The sequence below is a fragment of the Mytilus galloprovincialis genome, chromosome 4 (genome assembly GCF_965363235.1).
Source record: "Mytilus galloprovincialis chromosome 4, xbMytGall1.hap1.1, whole genome shotgun sequence".
NCBI classification, from domain to species: Eukaryota; Metazoa; Mollusca; class Bivalvia; order Mytilida; family Mytilidae; genus Mytilus; species Mytilus galloprovincialis.
This window is the reverse complement of record NC_134841.1, coordinates 82628309-82647252: the sequence shown is the minus strand read 5'-3', so window position 1 is coordinate 82647252 and position 18944 is coordinate 82628309. Positions and strand designations below refer to the sequence as shown.

The window sequence follows — 18944 nt, the reverse complement described above, 5'->3', positions numbered from 1 at the left end:
GTATAGTGAGGTTGCCCCAAGGTATAAACATTTCTATTTGCATGTGAATTGTCAACATTTTGATTTTTACTTCAGAAATAGATAAATGCTGTTCTCCTAGCTTTTGGTGTACTAGTACAACAATATGCTATAGCCCTCTTTCTCATAATCATGTTATGAACACGAATTTAGAATAAGGATGATGGAAAACCCTTCTATCATACAAGTGCAGATGTTCTGACCAATCACACATATAGGAAACAGTTCTAGGTCTATTCATGGACACTTTTAATTTGCAAAACACTCATTTGCAAATCCGCCGCCGCCTCAAACAAGAGCTACAATATCATGTATATAACCAAAATGTGCGGAATTACATGGGATTCAATAATTTCATTGGTTTTATACTGTTACTTTCATATTTATTTTGCAATTTGAATTATAAAAACATGGGATTTTCAATATCCCATGGGACAGGGCAAAATCCCATGGGATTTACCATTATCCCATGGGATTTTGGTTAAATCCCATGGGATTTTTTTTGGTCCCATGGGATTATTGTAGTCCCATGGGATATTTGTTGTCCCATGGGACAAAAAAAATCCCATGGGACTATAATTATCCCATGGGATTTTTAATATCCCATGGGACAAAATAAAATCCTATGGGATTAAAATTATAAATATATATATATAAATATAAAGTTATGTGTATGTTACAATGAATGCTGTTTGGTAGTAAAATGTTTTAAATGTATACGAGTTTTTTTTATATTTTTTATATATACATATATATATTTTTTTTTAAATTTTGTCACAAACATGTTTTTTATTTGTTTATATGACAATAAAGATTATTCTTATTTTGGAATGTATCATAATAATATTTTACAGTCAAAGAATAAAGTCCTTTCACTGAAACAAAATGATGAAATTTCTAAATAAATGAAAAAATATTGTTTTGAAATCTTTGTCTTGTTTATTCTATTATGAAAAATAGAACTGAAAAAATATTTCATATTCTGACTGAATAGTTCACTCTTTTCATGAGGTAAGATTTTCTTTGTTATAGGTTCATTGCAATACTTGTATAGGCAAACGATTTGAATTATATATAACTTTGTGGTGTACATAATAGTATGCTTATATTTGCAAATTTATAATATAAACACTTTTTGTTAAAGTTTTTGCTTTCTTTATTCACAACTTGCTATGTACAATTATTCAGTCCACTATATAAGAGTGAAGTCAATAAATAATTTCATTCACTAGAATATTCCTGCAATTCTTAGACAAAACATTTTTTCAATCTGTTCTTCAAAGATCTTCCTCTGTACATCTTGATTGAATCGAGAGATTCAAATGAGAAGACAAAGCAAGTTTATTTGGACAAAAACATTCTAATATCTTGTTCATTCGTTCCATCTTTCAATTGATAATTACATTGTTGTATTTATATGATCAAGTTCTTGTGCATCAATGATCGTGATGATATGACTTCTTTTTGTTTATAGTCATCATGTTGAAATTTCCTCTTTCAAATAAATGTAGGAAAAAACATGTTCCATTTCAAATTAATAAAAAAGTCGCACTATGGAGAAAAATATCAGCTTTAAGTTTTCCGTTCAGTATTGATCTGTGAATGATGACCATGAAAATCCAGATTTCTGACCTACAAATACACAAACTCAAATATTATCAGTGAAGAGATCAATAAAATGGCTATTTTATCATGTTTATGATTAATATGATAAACTTTCATTTAAATATTCAAGTACTAAATTACAGAAATCGCTTAAATTTTATAATAGTTTAGTTAAAGTACAGCTTATTTAAAATTATAATAAAAAATATAGGCCACCGTTGAGTTAAATAAGATATTACATTTTTAATGCCAAAAAATGGCATTTTTTGCACCAAAGGGAGATAATTTGGAGCTTTTTCAATGATATATACATTTTAAAAGTCATCTGGGGCCAAACCGAATTGATTGTTTTGAATGATTTGGTGTACCATATGATAAAGATATAAATAAATTGAGTTATGAAAAAAAAATATTAAAACATTTTTCTGAAATTGTTATACCCTAGAGCCTCCTTAAATGTCATTTGATCTCTATTGGAGAAATGTCTCATTGGAAATCAGACTGCTAAGTGTTTCTTATTTTTATATCAACCCAGCCATATTATACCTGTCTAATATCAGGAGCTTGTACATAGTTCAGTGGTTGATGTTGGTTCATACCCGTCATTTTTATTTTTCATAATTTTTTGTTTTTATAAATTAGTCTGGTATATTTGACGTTTGAATTGATGCTCTGTTTCAAATTTGGTTAGTGTTGACTTTTATAGATTACTATAACATGTATAGGGTATGGGTTTTCTCATTACTTACAGGTCATCAATGGCCTCTAATAAGTAATTACAACGCTTACATCCACTAAATTGAACTCTGATGGATAGTTTTCTCTTTAATCATACCACATCTTATTTTAATAAATATTTAATTATTATTCAAGGACAAAATTTTTTATAACAGTGGACTTACCATTTAGGCTTTGTTGACCTCTGTAAATCTTATTTTGTTGATAATTTCTTCTGTTTATAGTTTCCCCTTTATCTTTCATGTTCTTGCCCTACACATAAAAGGGTAAACATCATTTAATGACAAAAATAACTACTACATGTATTACATAATTAGTAGGCAACTGAAAATTTTGTCTTATTTGTATATAACATCAACTTACTCATCATTCTTGCTGTTCAATATCATGAATATTATCATTATTCTATGAATATGAGGTCACAGTAAAATTAACCTTGGCAGGCAGACATCTTTTTTTATTTGATACCTTGTAGTCATTCCATACAACAAGTAGACCTATGCTTAAAAAATCTAAGGCCAAAATTAAAAATATGTTTGTTTCCCCTCCCCCCACACGGGTCAAAAATAAGCGCCCGGGTAAAAAAAATATTTTCCACAAAAAAATCGAAATTATTTTTTTCCTGAAAATAATTTGTTTCCATTTTTGGAAAGTGCTTGAAAGCAGAAGGATTAATAATCTAAATAAATACACTCAAATTGAGCACAAACAACTGATAAGTGGCCTGGACTGGACAAGTCAAACCATTCATGTGACCATGCTATGACAATCACATCCAGTTAAAAAAAACTAGAGGCTCTCAAGAGCCTGTGTCGCTCACCTGTTAATGTGTTTACTGATGTCGGCCATCTTCGTTGGTAGGCGGGGTCATTAGACACTTTTTTTTTTAAATAGATACCCTAGTATTATGATTGTGGCCAAGTTTGGTTAAATTTGGCCAAGTAGTTTTAGAAATGATTTTTATACAAGTTACAAAAATGACGAAAAGTTGTTCAATATTGACTATAAAGGGCAATAACTCCTTAAGGGGTCCTCTAACAATTTTGATCATGCTGACTTATTTGTAGATCTTACTTTGCTGAACATTATTGCTGTCTACAGGTTATCTCTATCTATAATAGTATTCAAGATAATAACCAAAAAATGCAAAATTACCTTAAAATCACCAATTTTAGGGCAGCAACCCAACAACAGGTTGTCCAATTCAACTGAAAATTTGTGAGGGGATATATCTTATTCTGATGGACATTTAAATCTTGAAAGATTTGCCCTAAATGTCTTAGTTTCAAAGATATAAAGCAAAACCTGCATTTTACCACTATGTTCTAATTTTAGCCATGTCGGCCATTTTGTTTGGAAGGCTGGGTCAGCAGACACATTTTTTAAACTACAAACCACAATGATAATTGTGGCCAAGTTTGGTTAAATTTGGCAAAGTAGTTTCAGAGTAGAAAATTTTTAAAAAAAGTTACAAAAAATGATGAAAAGTTGTTAAAAATTGACTATAAAGGGCAATAACTCCTTAAGGGGTTGACTGACAATTTTGGTCATGTTGACTTATTTGTAGGTCTTACTTTGCTGAACATTATTGCTTTTACAGTTTATCTCTATCTATAATAGTATTCAAGATAATAACCAAAAACTGCAAAATTTCCTTAAAATAACCATTTCACAGGCAGCAACCCATCAACAGGTTGTCCAATTCGTCTGAAAATTTCAAGGCAGATAGATCTTGACCTGATCAACAATTTTACCCCATGTCAGATTTGCTCTAAATGCTTTGGTTTTTGAGTTATAAGCCAAAAACTGCATTTTACCCCTATGTTCTATTTTTAGCCATGGTGGCCATCTTGGTTGGTTTGACAGGTCACGCAACACATTTTTTAAACTAGATACCCCAAGGATGATTGTGGCCAAGTTTGGTAGAATTTGGCCAAGTAGTTTCAGAGGAGAAGATTTTTATAAAAGTTTAAGGACGACGGACGCAGGACGACAGACGACGAACGCCAAGTGATGAGAAAAGCTCACTTGACCTTCAGGTCAGGTGAGCTAAAAAAAACCTGCCTTCCTGGTCTGTTTACAAAGGGTAGACCCGGGGGAGGGGAAACAGACATTCTTTTAAATGTGGCCTGATAAAATGACAAAACCAAGAAAACTTATCATCGACCAAAGAACAATAAAATGCGGTCATGGTTTATATATGAATCTGCCATTCAGACATGCACACCTTACAATTGTTTCATATCTACCAAATATAATCTACCTGTAACTTTAAACATATGATAAACTGACAAAACAATGCAGTGTTTCATTGACCAATGAACCATGCCTGAAAATGAGGTCAAGTTCATATAAAATATGACAGACAGCTAAGTGCATCTTACAATTATTTCATTCACTAAATAAAGGGGCCTTATTGCTTACAGTATCCGGAAAATAGACCAAACCACAAAAACTAAATATTTTCAAAGTTCCTTATACCCTGCGAATTTGTTATGGTTGTGCCTGTTCCAAGTCAGGATCCGATAATTCAGTGATTGTCGTTTGTTTATGTGTAACATATCTGTTTTTCAATTTTTTTGTACATAAATTAGGTTGTTAGTTTTCAACTTTAAACTTGGCTAACATGTGTAAAATCATACAAGTGTTGGGAAAACAGGAAGTTGTCGAGTGATGAATCTGAAAATGCATGATGCATCACACGGTATACATGTAGCTGACTTATCATACTTTGCCAAAACGTTGTATCTATTGATACATGTTGAAAAATATAATAAAAATGATAGGTCACCGCGCATTTTCTCAAGCTACAGGACGGGACAAAATGACACATTTTGTATGGATTATACAGGAAAAAACACCATTTTGTGATTAGAAACTAAACAAAATGATAGAATTGTTAAATACTTCCGGAAAAGATAGCTTTAAGACACTGCTTTGAGAATATCAAAAGAAAAGATAGAGTCACCGTACGTTTTTCCCGGCTAAAATACAAAATAGGAAAATTCCATACAGAATCCTTCAGAAAATGCACTTTTTTAGAGTTACCTCCCCTTAAAATTCCAATTTTAAAAAAAGATAAAAACAACCAAAAATAATTAACATTTGCAAAAATATCAATATTTAGACATGTTAGAAGTTATATTCTTATAAATTGGTACTTTTAAATGAAAATGTACATTAAACATCTGCATTCCTGCATCAAATTTTGCTAACTTGATGGAAAATCTGGACCTTTGATTCTCTGTTTTTTACAATCCAAGATGGAGGAAGACACCCATACCACCTTAACCCTGAAACCTAAGGAAAATGGGACGGACTGACTGACGCAAGGATGGATGGACAGACAGGGGTAAAACAGTATACCCCCCCCTTTTTTTGAAGTGGGGGCATAATTTTAAGACGGGGCTATAAAAACCCATGCAAGATGTCAAAAAAAAAAGAAGTAACCTAATTCTTACTTGTTAGGGGCTATTTATTTATTGTCGGTTATACATATAACAATACAACATATTAAAGGTCTGTAGAGCTTTTATCCGACATACATATATAACAAGCACAATACATTTGTACATGAAACATAAAGCTCATCACTGAGATAGTAGTCTCAGATAGAGGGAGGCGGGGTCAACCAAACTCCCCTATTCAATCTGAATGCAGGACAGAAAGTCACAGTCAAAAAGTCACACACTGTCACAGGACAAAAAGTCACAATTTAGTTTTGAGATTATTTTTCTTTGAACAAGAAAACACTCTTTTTGTATTTTTCTTGAAGTTTTATACATGAACATGATGTAGCAACTTTAAATTAAAATTTATTAAAAACAAATAAATCAGTGCATTAGGTTTGCGCACATTACCATTACATTTGCACACAAAAATCATTACGTTTGTGTGCAGCTTTTGATTACATTTGCACGCATTTTTTAACATGTAAATATAAAAAAAAAGATATAGTATGATTGCCTTTTACAGCTGACTATGCGGTATGGGCTTTACCTCGGGCTTTGCTCATTGTTGAAGGCTGTTTGGTGACCTATGGTTGTTAATGTCTGTGTCATTTTGGTCTCTTGTGGACAGTTGTCTCATTGGCAATCATACCACATCTTCTTTTTTATATTATGAACAATTTCCTAAAATTAAAAATGAATATATGTAATAAAAAGAAGATATTTCAAAATCTTTTTTCATTTATATTCAATCAATTGTCAACAAATTGTTTGTGACTTTTTGTCCTATCAACTTTGTTACTTTATGCCTGAGTTTGACATGTGTTTGACTTTTTGTCCTGTGACTTTTTGTCGGAATGTCCTGTGACTTTCTGTTCGTTTACCTTCCATCTAAATCAGTGAACTGAATAATTGTTTTTTTGCAGAAGTCCGGGGAGTGTTAAAAAATCACATGTGCAAGTTGAGAGTCAACACTTACACAGGGACTACACAATACTATTTCAGAATGTCAGCAAAAAAGAATCACTGGTGACAGGGGAGTGTAACCGATGAATTGATCCTGAATCAGATAAGATTTTCCCGGTACGTCTAAACACCGCTCAGGAGGACCTCCCGGGTGCACACATGCAGGACATACAAAGTGCACTCATGGCAGACCCTATATAGTCGCCGTCGTATCTGCACACATGATGGGTGTATATATTCGTTATAGATCGTCATACACTTCTCATTTTAGAGTTAAATTTGCAAGCAACCTCTTAAGATTTTAAAATAATAATGCTACTAAAAATATATTATTTCCCCCAATTTTCGCAATTTTTTCGCCATATAAAATATTTAGGCGACTGTGCTTTTAGTGAATATAAACGATTACGAGGCCTCACGAATAAATATAAATATGAAATATACTGGAACATCGATTAGCATAGATCGAGCAGCAGAGTAAACTTCCACATAAATCTCGAAGTTATTTACGCCGGATAATATAGACTGTGCTCCTGAACAGGGGCGGATGCAGGAATTTTCGAAAGGGGGGTGCTAACCCAGGGCAAAGGGGGGTGCAAAACATATGTCCCGATACAAATGCATTGATCGGCAAAAATAAAGGGGGTGCGCACCCCCGGAACCCCCCCCCCCCAGTGGCGGATCCAGGGTGGGGGTTCCGGGGGTGCGCACCCCCCTTTATTTTTGCCGATCAATGCATTTGTATCGGGACATATGTTTTGCACCCCCCCCCCTTTGCCCTGGGTGCCCTGGGTTAGCACCCCCCCTTTCGAAAATTCCTGCATCCGCCCCTGCCCCCCCCCCCCCTGGATCCGCCACTGCTGAATAAAGTTGTCAAATACATTAATTTGTGTTTTTTACTTCTACAAGAAATTTGATTCAAATGCTAATTACGCACCATTTGCTGAGCAGAGAATCATTCTAAGCCAGGAACCGTCTATACTAACTGATAACAGTAAGAATAGAAAGTCTCTGTAAAAAGGCAGTCAATCCTAACAGAACTGTATTAACTTAATGATACATGTACATCAAGTTCCAGCACCTCACCAAGCACCCTTGCCTTGCATACTGAGATGGCAAACTGGTGTGTGTCAGTATTTTAATATAAAACTGCGTAGGTTCATATCGTTTGATTCAACGTTTGTTTGGTTATTTTTTAAGGATCGTTGTAAAATTATATCTAAATCTTTGTTAAAATACGATTTTAAATTGTTCAATTCTTTCTATTTCATAATTTTGTCAAAGTCTACTTTTTAAAGTTTTAAATTTTACAGAAAAAAATGAATATTCCATTTTGATTTGAAGAAAATCTTTTTGAACTGTCATGACATGGTGTTGCAAAGCTGATTACAGGTAACTATAACATACAGTAATTTTCCATTTCGACAGTGCGTGTATTCTCGGGTGTGTATAACGTATAGTTTTCTAGAGAACATCCTGTCTACGTGTAATACAGATTGATGACATTATACAACATTTCTTTGGTTAAATGTGATAACGTATCTGTGTCCATTCCCTATTTCAACACCACTAATTTTTCGAAGAAAAAAAATCAAAATTTTTTTTTATGAAATTAAGAAGAAAAGTAGCAATTATAACCTTCAGTAATTGCGCATTGAGTAAACATAATTCCAATATTGCATGAACAAATCCGTGAGAAAACGTATATATACATGTATGAATGAAGATGTGTTTTAAAAGACCTATTGGCATTATTTCACACTAGGACCTAAGATAACTAGAACTAAGCAATGGTTGATCCAGAAATTTTCATAAGTGGGGACTCATTGACTGCCTTAGAGTGTTCACGTCCAGTCATGCTTCCGTGATTCCCTATATAATCTACCATTTGTTTCCAAAGATTTAGGAGGGGGGCTGGTACACACATATATATATAAATATACCTCTGCGGCGGAGCCAGCCATTTGAAAAGGAGGGGGGTCTCAACCCAGGACAAAAGGGGGAGGGGGTGGTTCCAACCATATGTCCCCATTCAAATGCATTGATCGTTCAAAAAAAGGGGAGGTTCCAACCCCGAAACCCTCCCCCTGGATCCGCCACTGATACCTAGTATGCATATAATTAAGAACAGCTTTAAATATATGCATATAAAATAATGGTACGTTTAAAAACCGTTCAGGATCTCCTGGTTGCACACAGGACATTAAGTAACTTAGGACATATATATATAATAGTAAGAGTTCAGGGTATACATTCGATAACTAACATATTTTATAATTTTGTTATTTTTGTTTTGATAAAATCAGAGACATATAATACATGTATTGAGACATATATAATATATGTGTCTCTGAAAAAATCAAACCATCTTTAAAGAAGTTATTTCAATTTGAATCGACTGTCTTTTGCATTAGAATTCCAAAACGTTAATGTTATTTACAAATGCCAAAACCTGCAAGAAAGAAACATTTATATTCGGTGATTTTTACAGTTAACGTTTTCGTAATTTGTTTTAAAAAATATTAAAAAGTACATGTACATCGTTTTTTCAAGATTTGTATAGTAACTGGTTTAATTAAGTCCCCTTGATGAAATTTAAATTGCGAGACGCTAATTAATAAACTATGATCTATCTATCGGCATGCGTCGTTATTTGGGATACGTCACGGATGACCGATGATCATATTCAATACGATATACCAATCATCATTTGAATTTGGTCAATTGATCTTTAATAATTAGGACTAATTGGTGATGGCAGAGAATAAGTCGCTGGTGATGGTTAAAAACACATAGAAGTAAACTTTGCAAAAAAAAAAAGGTTTCCTCGGAAAAAATTATGAAAATATATGAATATGCTAAATATTTTTTTTTTCCGAAATAATAATTAAAGACGTTTAGAAATAACAAATTTTCACAGTTGGGAAATTTTCAATTCAAGTTATTTCATTTTGAAAACGTTGAGAAATATAGATCTTATTATATGTTAAATGTGGGCCGCTTGGAGATCAACTTGTGAAACCCTGCATAATTAGGGTTTGTCTACTTTCGTCTTTTTATATTGCCAAACATTCTATAATCAAGGATTTGTACAAGGCCTTGTTATAATGAATATTATCGCCAATATCACCATAATTAAATAAAGAACAGATACAATATTCGCCTAAAGAGTTTGCCATCTAACAATTCAAAATGAAATGTTGAGTCGAAACTGAGGTACCAAATCTATAAAAAGAATCACTATTTTAGTCGAAATTAAACTGTATATATTCTTTTTTTCAAAACTCCTGAAATAATTTAACATTATCTATAGAGAGCTTACATATGCAAATCTGTTTAGAAGTATGTGAGCGTAAATAAAATTTGTTTATTACCCCCCCCCTTTTTCCTTCTATAAAATTTAATTGTAAACGATTTTCGTTCTTAATTTGTGTTTGCTCTTTAACTGGGGTTCATGCTGTCAAAAAACAAAAATGTCTCCTTGTGTAAAAGTTATTGATAAAAAAAAATTGAAGCTTCCAGAAGAATAACGGTACGTCTAAACACCGCTTGAAGGACCTCCTGATTGCACTCATGACATACGAAGTGCACTCAGGACTCTTTATAGTCACCGCACACAGGATGGATGCATATATTCTTTATACGCTTCTTATTTTAGAGTTAAATTTGGTAGAATTTGAAATCGAACTTAGATAGATATGCTACATTTGTAATTCTTAGAAAATAATAAGGGCACGTGTCACTGATTACACAACTACTGAGCCATGAATTATCCAATCAACAAAATTAATTGGATTATCTTTATTGTTGTTTTATACATTGTGTTGTTAGTACAGTGTGACCATGCGGGAAGTAATATTGTGACGTCTAGAATGAATATCACGATGTTTTAAGATTTTCGTCTTTTATTAAGATTTCGTTCCATAAATTTTTAAGTTTTATTCTTAATTTTATTATCATGTCCTGGACCAGTAATTAATTCTTTGCACGAGTTTGAAAAGGGAAATAAATGTTCATACTTTAAAAGAATTTATATTAATTAAAGTTTTGTATATGGAATCCGTTCTAAACGGTAAAAGCCGTACTTTTCAAACAACCAAACTCATATACATGTAGTTAGATGTTATTTCTCATTTTTATCGAACTTGTCCAGGAATTTTATTTTTGAGTTATACGAATATTTTAAGAAATCCGTTTTTATTAAGTTTTTTTTCTCTAATTAAAGTCGTTTTGTCCAGTTTCACAAGCCTGAAACGAATTTCAATGCGAAAATAAATTCTGAAAATGAACTTGTCTCCGTTTTCGTCTCCGTTTTTTAAAAATTATGATATTTTGGGTATAATTATTTCTAAAAAAATATGTAAGTTAGATTGTAGTAGCGAGAAATTATGAAAAAGAAGATGTGGTATGATTGCTAATGAGACAACTATCCACAAAAGACCAAAATGACACAAACATTAACAAAGAAAGACTATTTCGAAGACAGTTTATTGACACGAAATCCGTTCAAACCACGACTAAGTCTTCGTGCACAGATTTCCGTTAAGGTTAAACTGAATATTGTACATAATTGTCTTCTCTTGTATAATGGTTTGTTGAGAATAAAGATATACAAATGTAATAAAATTTGATATTCAGTCAACATTGTGTTTGTTTAAAAACTTGATTTAGATAGAGAGAGAGAAAAGAATCACACTGAAAAACAAAACTCGAACTTGTTACAGAAAAAAAACGCAACTATAAAATAATTTTCTTTATTCGTGAACTGCAAAACACAACAAATTAATTTACCCGTCATCATGAAAAATAAACTGAAAAAGCACATCGAATGAGATATATATTTTATTTTTTCTATATGCAAATTCATGTTAAAAACTGAACTAAACAATACAATTCCTAAATAACAATAAAGATAATCCAATCAATTTTGTTGATTGGATAATTCATGGCTCAGTAGTTGTGTAATCAGTGACACGTGCCCTCATTATTTTATAAGAATTAACATATCTATCTAAGTTCGATTCAGGCGCGGATCCAGAGGGGGGAGGGGGTTCCGGGGGGGGGGGGGGGTTGGAACCCCCCTTTTTTGGCCGATCAATGCATTTGAATGGGGACATGTAGTTGAACCCCCCCTTTTTTGCCCTGGGTTAGGACCCCCCTTTTTAAAATGGCTGGATCCGCCCCTGCGATTTCAACTTCTACCAAAATTTAACTCTAAAATAAGAAGCGTATAACGAATATAAACATCCATCATGTGTGCAGATATGATTACGGTAATGGGTCCTGAGTGCACTTTGTATGTCCTGAGTGCACTCAGGAGGTCCTGAGCGGTTGTTTAGACGTACCCGAAGAATAAATCATTTCCTGAACCTAAAATACATTTATCTGTAATAAAAGAAAATTCGCCTAAAACATTCTCTCATATATTTAAACAATTAATTGTAAAATAATTAATTCAACGTCGGACTTTCTGTCTGTTTACTAATACTTTTCTTGTTCAGTTTAGTTTATACCCATAATAGATGAACGGAAATAAGTACTTTTTTTAGGAAAATTTACAACTCAAATTTTCAAAAATAAAATTCTACACTTTTTACCTGGATGTTTTTCTCTGTCTCGAAGCCGCAACCTTTGACCCCGTATCAAACGTAGCGACCAACACCTCACATGACGTATTCTCGATGTTGAGGTATTGACAATCAGGCGCGGATCCAGAGGGGGGTTCCGGGGGTTGGAACCCCCCCTTTTTTTGGACGATCAATGCATTTGAATGCCAATGGGGACATGTAATTGGAACCCCCCCTTTGTCCTGGGTTAGGAACCCCCCCTTTTTAAAATGGCTGGATCCGCCCCTGACAATATACAATCACATTTATCAATATACAGCAAGTAAGTAATTTGGTGTTGAATGCCAGTAGATCAGAATTTGTTAATTGATCTTTACCTGTTTAAGGGGCACTAGCTGCCAAATTCATGTTCTTCATCGATTTTAATAAAATTCACATTAAACGTGTATATAGTGTTGAATTGTTTATTAAAATGTTGCGCACAATCTTGGCTGATATGCATAAAACCATTATATTTCATGACACTGCATGAAAAAGAAATTGACTTATCGTATAATACCAGAACCAGAGACATATATATTGTATCTAATATCTCTGCCAGAACTAAAAAATAAACTACAGTAAGTCCACATACACATAAGAGGGTATGGATGTGAATTAACAGAATAGAGAACAAAGGACAAAGAAAAAAAAGGAATAAAGAATAGTGAAAGAAAGAGAATAATGGAAAAAAGTGTAAGTTATTAAAAATATAACTAAAAAAAGAAGACAGAAAAAAAGACACCCCTCCGAGACGAGCCTTACATGCACTGTTATTACCCAAGGTTAATTTTACGGCGGCTCATTTTATTTTGGCTTAGAAATAAACATAATTGACAAGTTTCCTTCCCCTGCATTCTCGATCCCACATGTAAATAGCACGGTGATTTCAAAAAGACATTGATACATCATTACAATACTTGCCGTCAGTATTTGAATATATTGATTAAGAAGGTATAGAAGATTAATGCACGCACACTATTATCCACCACTGGCCTAAATAGTTAGTCCGCAAACAACGAGGGTAATAAAAACCCAGCACTTTGAACACAGCCACCGGCATGGTGTGAATCTGAAAGCTTCCCACTATCCATTTCTACCCATAGAAAACTTTTGCCTTTCATTTATCAAAAATGAAATATGTTGATATTAATGGTATATAAGAATTATTGGGGAATTCAAACCATTCCTATTGTAAGTGATAAAACTAAATTTATATCATGGCGATTGAAATGTGGAAAAAAAGGGGGGATCAGGAGTTCAGGGCCCCCTGTTTGGGAAAAGAATTGGTTGATTATATATGGAATCACTGAGTCATGGCAGGAGCAGGCCCCTCTTAGGCAGTCAGTGGGCCCCACTTATGAAAAATTCTGGATCCACCACTGTGGTCAGGGTGGTCTTCAGTTTTATTATCTTTTTAAAAAAAAATTACACCTGTATATTGTATATTCTTTAGTGTAAATCAAGGGAAAATACTGTGAACTATCTGTGCATTGGGGCTTATTGAAAGGTATTTGGGGGGGGGGGGGGGGAGAAAGAAGGGAGGGTGAGTCCATGGGAGGTAATCCCCACCCCTTTCAATTTGAGAATATGCTATTATCTTGTAAACGTTCCAGATCCCCATCCCTAAACCATATATATTCTTGAATGGGACGATAAAACAAATCAAATGAAATTAAAAGGAGGTCTTTGGGGGTTTCACCACTCTGTTCAATTTGAGAATGTGCTATTATCTTGTGAACGATCCAGATCCCCACCCCTAAACCATATATATTCTTGTCGGGGACAATAAAATTAATAATGAAATAAAATAAAAGTGAAGTCCCACCCCCTCTAGTTTGAAAACTTGTAAACGGTCAAGATCCCCACCCCTAAACCATATTTATATATTCTTGTATAGAACAATAAAACAAATAAAAGGAAATATAGGGAGAGTCCATGGGGTTCACCCCCACCCCCACATGTTTGAGAAACTTTTAAATGGTTGAGATCCCCTGTCATCCAGTGGTTAGGTGAAAAAATTTCAGGATCCCTGATCCCCACCGTCAAACCATATATATTCTTGTATGAGACAATAAAACAAATCAAATGAATATAGGATCATCCCCTTTGTCTTGGGTTGGGAACCCCCCTTTTTAAAATGGCTGGATCCGCCCCGGCATACCATCTAGCTAGCTATAAAGGCTTTAAAAATATGAAATCAAACAAGGAAATTAACAGTGTAGGCAACTGTTTTGAATTTAAAAAAAAGTCTTTTACATATATATAACAATGTTAAATTTTTTGTGCATTTATTTTTGCTTATCGTATTTTCAATAATGGACAAAATTGCATGATTGAATATTGTAATTTAAGAAAAATCAGCATACATGATATAAAATGGGAAGTGGAAACTGGGAATTTGACAAAGAGACAACAACCCAATCAAAGAGCAGACAACGGCCGAAGGTCACCTATGGGTCTTCAATGCAGTAAGAAAAATTCGGCACTGGTCTTCAGCTCATAAATATGTATCAGAAATGAAAACGAGATACAGCTTTCAGTTGTATTAATAAAAACCTCACAATAAGTTCTGAATATCAGAATATACAGTATTGAAAGATTCTCTCAAAATGTACACATAGAGCTGAAAAACTGTCAGTGACTGTAAAATTAATCATGCTTACATTAAAGTCCATGGAGTCCATCTTAATATCGCATACTCTCGTACAAAGGAATATAAGTATGCAATAGACATCAAGTTTTCAAAAATAAGAGTATCTATGCCATTAATTTACGACAAGATCTTAATCAAGTAATAATTTCGGTTTGTTTAAATATTTCGGAGGTTAGTATGACCTCCTCTTTGGTGATGATGTTTTCGTTTTAAAGTTGGGAAAATTGTTTGTACATGTACCAACAAAAATAAAAACACAAAGTCAATCTAGAATTATGTTTTTATCATTTTTTTATGTTTAGGTTGTCAGCAAGATGAAAAGGACAAGTATGCAGTTCAAAATTCAAAATGTGGATAAGTTGAGGTTCTAGGTCTTACCTTTGCAGATTTTCATATTTTGCATGAATGAAATCAAAGGTTATATGATGGACAGCAGAGAAAGAAAAAAACAACTTTTCAATTATCCTGCTCCTGGATAAATGTAAAACATCTTGTTTTTCGGTAAGTTTTATTCTCTTTTTTGATAGTGTTAGTGCATTCATCTTTCCAGTCTTTCCTCTAAATTGTAAGTTTTTGGTGAGTGTTCACCATGAATTTCAGTAAGTAACTTGTGGATTTACATGTATATACTCAAAATTTAGTTCTTATATTAATGGGATTTTAGCATGACATCCTGCCAAATGCTTGTTAATCATGTTTATGTTCCAGAACAAACAAGTATTTGGACTGTACGCATACAGTTTGCCCAATTTTAAGAAGTTGGTCAAGTTTATTACAAACAAATGTACAGTACAGATCAACATAACTGAAATCTTTAATAGATTAATACAAAAAGTTTAATTGCAGTTAAAATAAAAACACAGGTTTGGTCGAGCTGGTACCAGACAGTACAAATATACTTAAATGGTCTGACTGTACACATATGGTGGGACTGTAAGTTCTGGACCGTAAAAGTAACATCCGAAAACTGATATGGTCTGGAACATTTATACATGTCTTAAAATTAATATCAAACACATTGGTGTTTGATAGAACTATAATGTTTTGGGATATCAAAATCAAAAATATCCCATTTTTACTTTTAATAAAGAAGAAGATTATTGATGTATGTTTAAATGTATATTAAAATGAGACAGCAAGCCAACAACACAAAAAATAAGGATAAAACATACATATTTTTTTTGTATCAATGTTATAATTTCCAATATGTTCAAGGTATTTTTTCATTGAAATAAAACACAAATTGAAATCTGTCTGAACTTCAAAAGCTTAAAGAAATATTGTTTCTGTTGTCTGCATTTTGTATAATATATTGCAAATTCTTGTGAATAATGGAATGTTATTATAGTTGTCTAAAGTTTTAACATTGATCTTTATACTGTAAATTCATAAATTATTGCGTGCATTTATTATTGCGATTCTGTCATTTTAGACTTAAATGCTATTTTAAATTTTACGATTTTGAGAAAAATCCTGTTTAATCCATATAAAATATTTCATAATGCGAGTTTAAATTATTGCGTTTACAACTCCGTTGCATTTTTCGCAATAAAAAAAAACTCGCATTAATTCCAAATTTACAGTATATATATATATTATGTATATAACTTGGGAAAATACCCAAATGTTATAAAGAAGAATAAATTAATTGATTGTTATATGGTATTAGAATAGGAAGATGTGGTATATTGCTGATTTGACAACCCTCCATCAGAGACCAAAGGATGTAGGCCGTTAGCAACTGATGACACTGGACAACCTTTAACAATCAGTAAAATCCATATCGCATAGCTATTTTTATTGAAAATCATATTATTGCTACATGTATGAAAACAATTTTGTATAATCCATTACTTTAGATTTTATTGGTTCTTTTTCAGAAGGATTGAAATTCACCACCTAGAATAAATGGAGAAAACATAGAAACAAGACCAGAATAAATTCAAAGACAAAAGTTGGATCAGTTATTATTTTCATCACTCAGTCAATGATTTGAAGTTCTTTTAAATTCAAAAAAATATTGAAACCACAATAATGTCAAAGTTCTGTGCTGAATGTCCAAAAAGTGGACTATACCATCAAACAATGCTGGATGATAAGAAACTATTAATGTTTTGTGTTGAGGGATATTGTGAAAAAAATAGATTTACTTAAATAGCTACTAGTATGTTAAGCCTAACAATAGAGTTTTTATTGATTTCAAATGGCAAATAATTGTGTTTCAAGAAAGTATTCTATAATTCATGAATAAACATATATTGATACTTACATTATCTGCTTTGTTGTTTAAAAGTTCAGTTTTGAACAGTTAAAGAACAATATGCTAAATTAACATTTCCCAAGAAAAAAAGATATTCAATTAAAAAGATTCATCTTATAATAATTTACTACCAAATAGAAAACATTGTAACATACACATTACTGTTTATTTATATCTATATATTTACAATTAGAATCCCATAGGATTTTAATTTGTCCCATGGGATATTAAAAATCCCATGGGATAATAAAAATCCCATGGGATTTTTTTTGTCCCATGGGACAACAAATATCCCATGGGACTACAATAATCCCATGGGACCAAAAAAAATCCCATGGGATTTAACCAAAATCCCATGGGATAATGGTAAATCCCATGGGATTTTGCCCTGTCCCATGGGATATTGAAAATCCCATGTTTTTATAATTCAAATTGCAAAATAAATATGAAAGTAACTGTAGAAAACTAATGAAATTATTGAATCCCATGTAATTCTGCACATTTTGGTTATATACATGATATTGTAGCTCTTGTTTGAGGCGGCGGCGGATTTGCAAATGAGTGTTTTGCAAATTAAAAGTGTCCAGTGTTTATCACCTGTACCATTATGCATATAAGAAGAAATCATACAAGGAATAAGTGTAAAAAAATATGTGTTGTAAATTCAAATACTGGCGTGTTTTCCCTAATCGGCCAAGGTAAAGTAATTGTAGCTAACCCATTCAATTGGATTTTTCAGGTCTGTTTGAATTCATATTATAGGTTAAAATAATATGTTTATAACCGTTTTTACCTGTATAAGAGTGAGGTTTTGTAGATCGAATCAGTCAATCAAATGGTTTACCCTTGTTCAACTTTCACTGTTGACATTCTTTTCCTTTTACTAGTTGAATCCCATTACTATGCGTATCCCATTTTTAGCTAAGAAGTTCAATTGAAGTTCACATAAATACGGATTTAATGAGGTCGAATTATTCACTTGAAAGTGAATAATTCATAAGCGATGTTTCCTTGCTTATTTGACAATTGAATCAATGTGCCTGCTAAAAGCGAATTTTTATTTCACTATTTTACTTTCTTTAATGATTGGAAAAAAAAATCACATTTCATTTTTTTTCAATATCTCGTAGCTAAAGCCCCTGTAATGCTATCAAACTTTATATTAATCCAAAAAAGGGATTATAATAAAAGTAAACAAAACTTGAACTGTTCAATCCCAAAATGCTATAAGCTAAATATATTTGAATTTCTTATGCGATATTCACCTAAGAGAAAGAAACCGAACACCAAACACAATGTACATCTCCCCTTATTATAGCTCTACGGTTCCAATCATATTATAAATAATCAAACATGGGTCTAGAACACAGGCACTTGTCTAAGAAAAAAAAATCCTATATATACTTTAATATAACACATATAAAGGTATATACTAGTAGGGGAAATAAATTCTGAGACGAGTGCCTGTGGTCTAGAAAGAAATTAGAATTACTATAAGTTGTAAAACTTGTGTCTGATCCTTTTGTCATTTTGAACAATAAAATATGTTTAAATTAGTGTTGTCAACGGTTAACCGGTTAACCGGTCGAACGACTGAATACCGAATACCAAAAACGCTAACCCGTTAACCGGACTTTTTTTTCAAT

At 32.7% G+C, this 18944-nt stretch overlaps 2 long non-coding RNA genes across 7 annotated transcripts; one reads left to right on the top strand and one right to left on the bottom strand.

Moving 5' to 3' along the window:
- Positions 1–934: 934 nt before the first annotated feature.
- LOC143073152 (uncharacterized) lies at positions 935–12397 on the bottom strand. 5 transcript variants are annotated; one of them, XR_012977411.1, is made up of 3 exons: positions 12374–12397; positions 2526–2613; positions 935–1650 (listed from the first exon to the last, which is right to left on the bottom strand). It is a non-coding gene; the product is annotated as an uncharacterized LOC143073152 (long non-coding RNA). The 5 variants fall into 5 exon arrangements; XR_012977412.1 differs by lacking the exon at positions 12374–12397 and adding an exon at positions 7714–8072; XR_012977409.1 differs by lacking the exon at positions 12374–12397 and adding an exon at positions 6790–6863.
- A 335-nt stretch (positions 12398–12732) lies between these two features.
- Positions 12733–17308, top strand: LOC143073151 (uncharacterized). 2 transcript variants are annotated; one of them, XR_012977407.1, is made up of 3 exons: positions 12733–13078; positions 15341–15539; positions 16919–17308. It is a non-coding gene; the product is annotated as an uncharacterized LOC143073151 (long non-coding RNA). The 2 variants fall into 2 exon arrangements; XR_012977406.1 differs by lacking the exon at positions 12733–13078 and adding an exon at positions 13092–13336.
- Positions 17309–18944: the final 1636 nt, after the last annotated feature.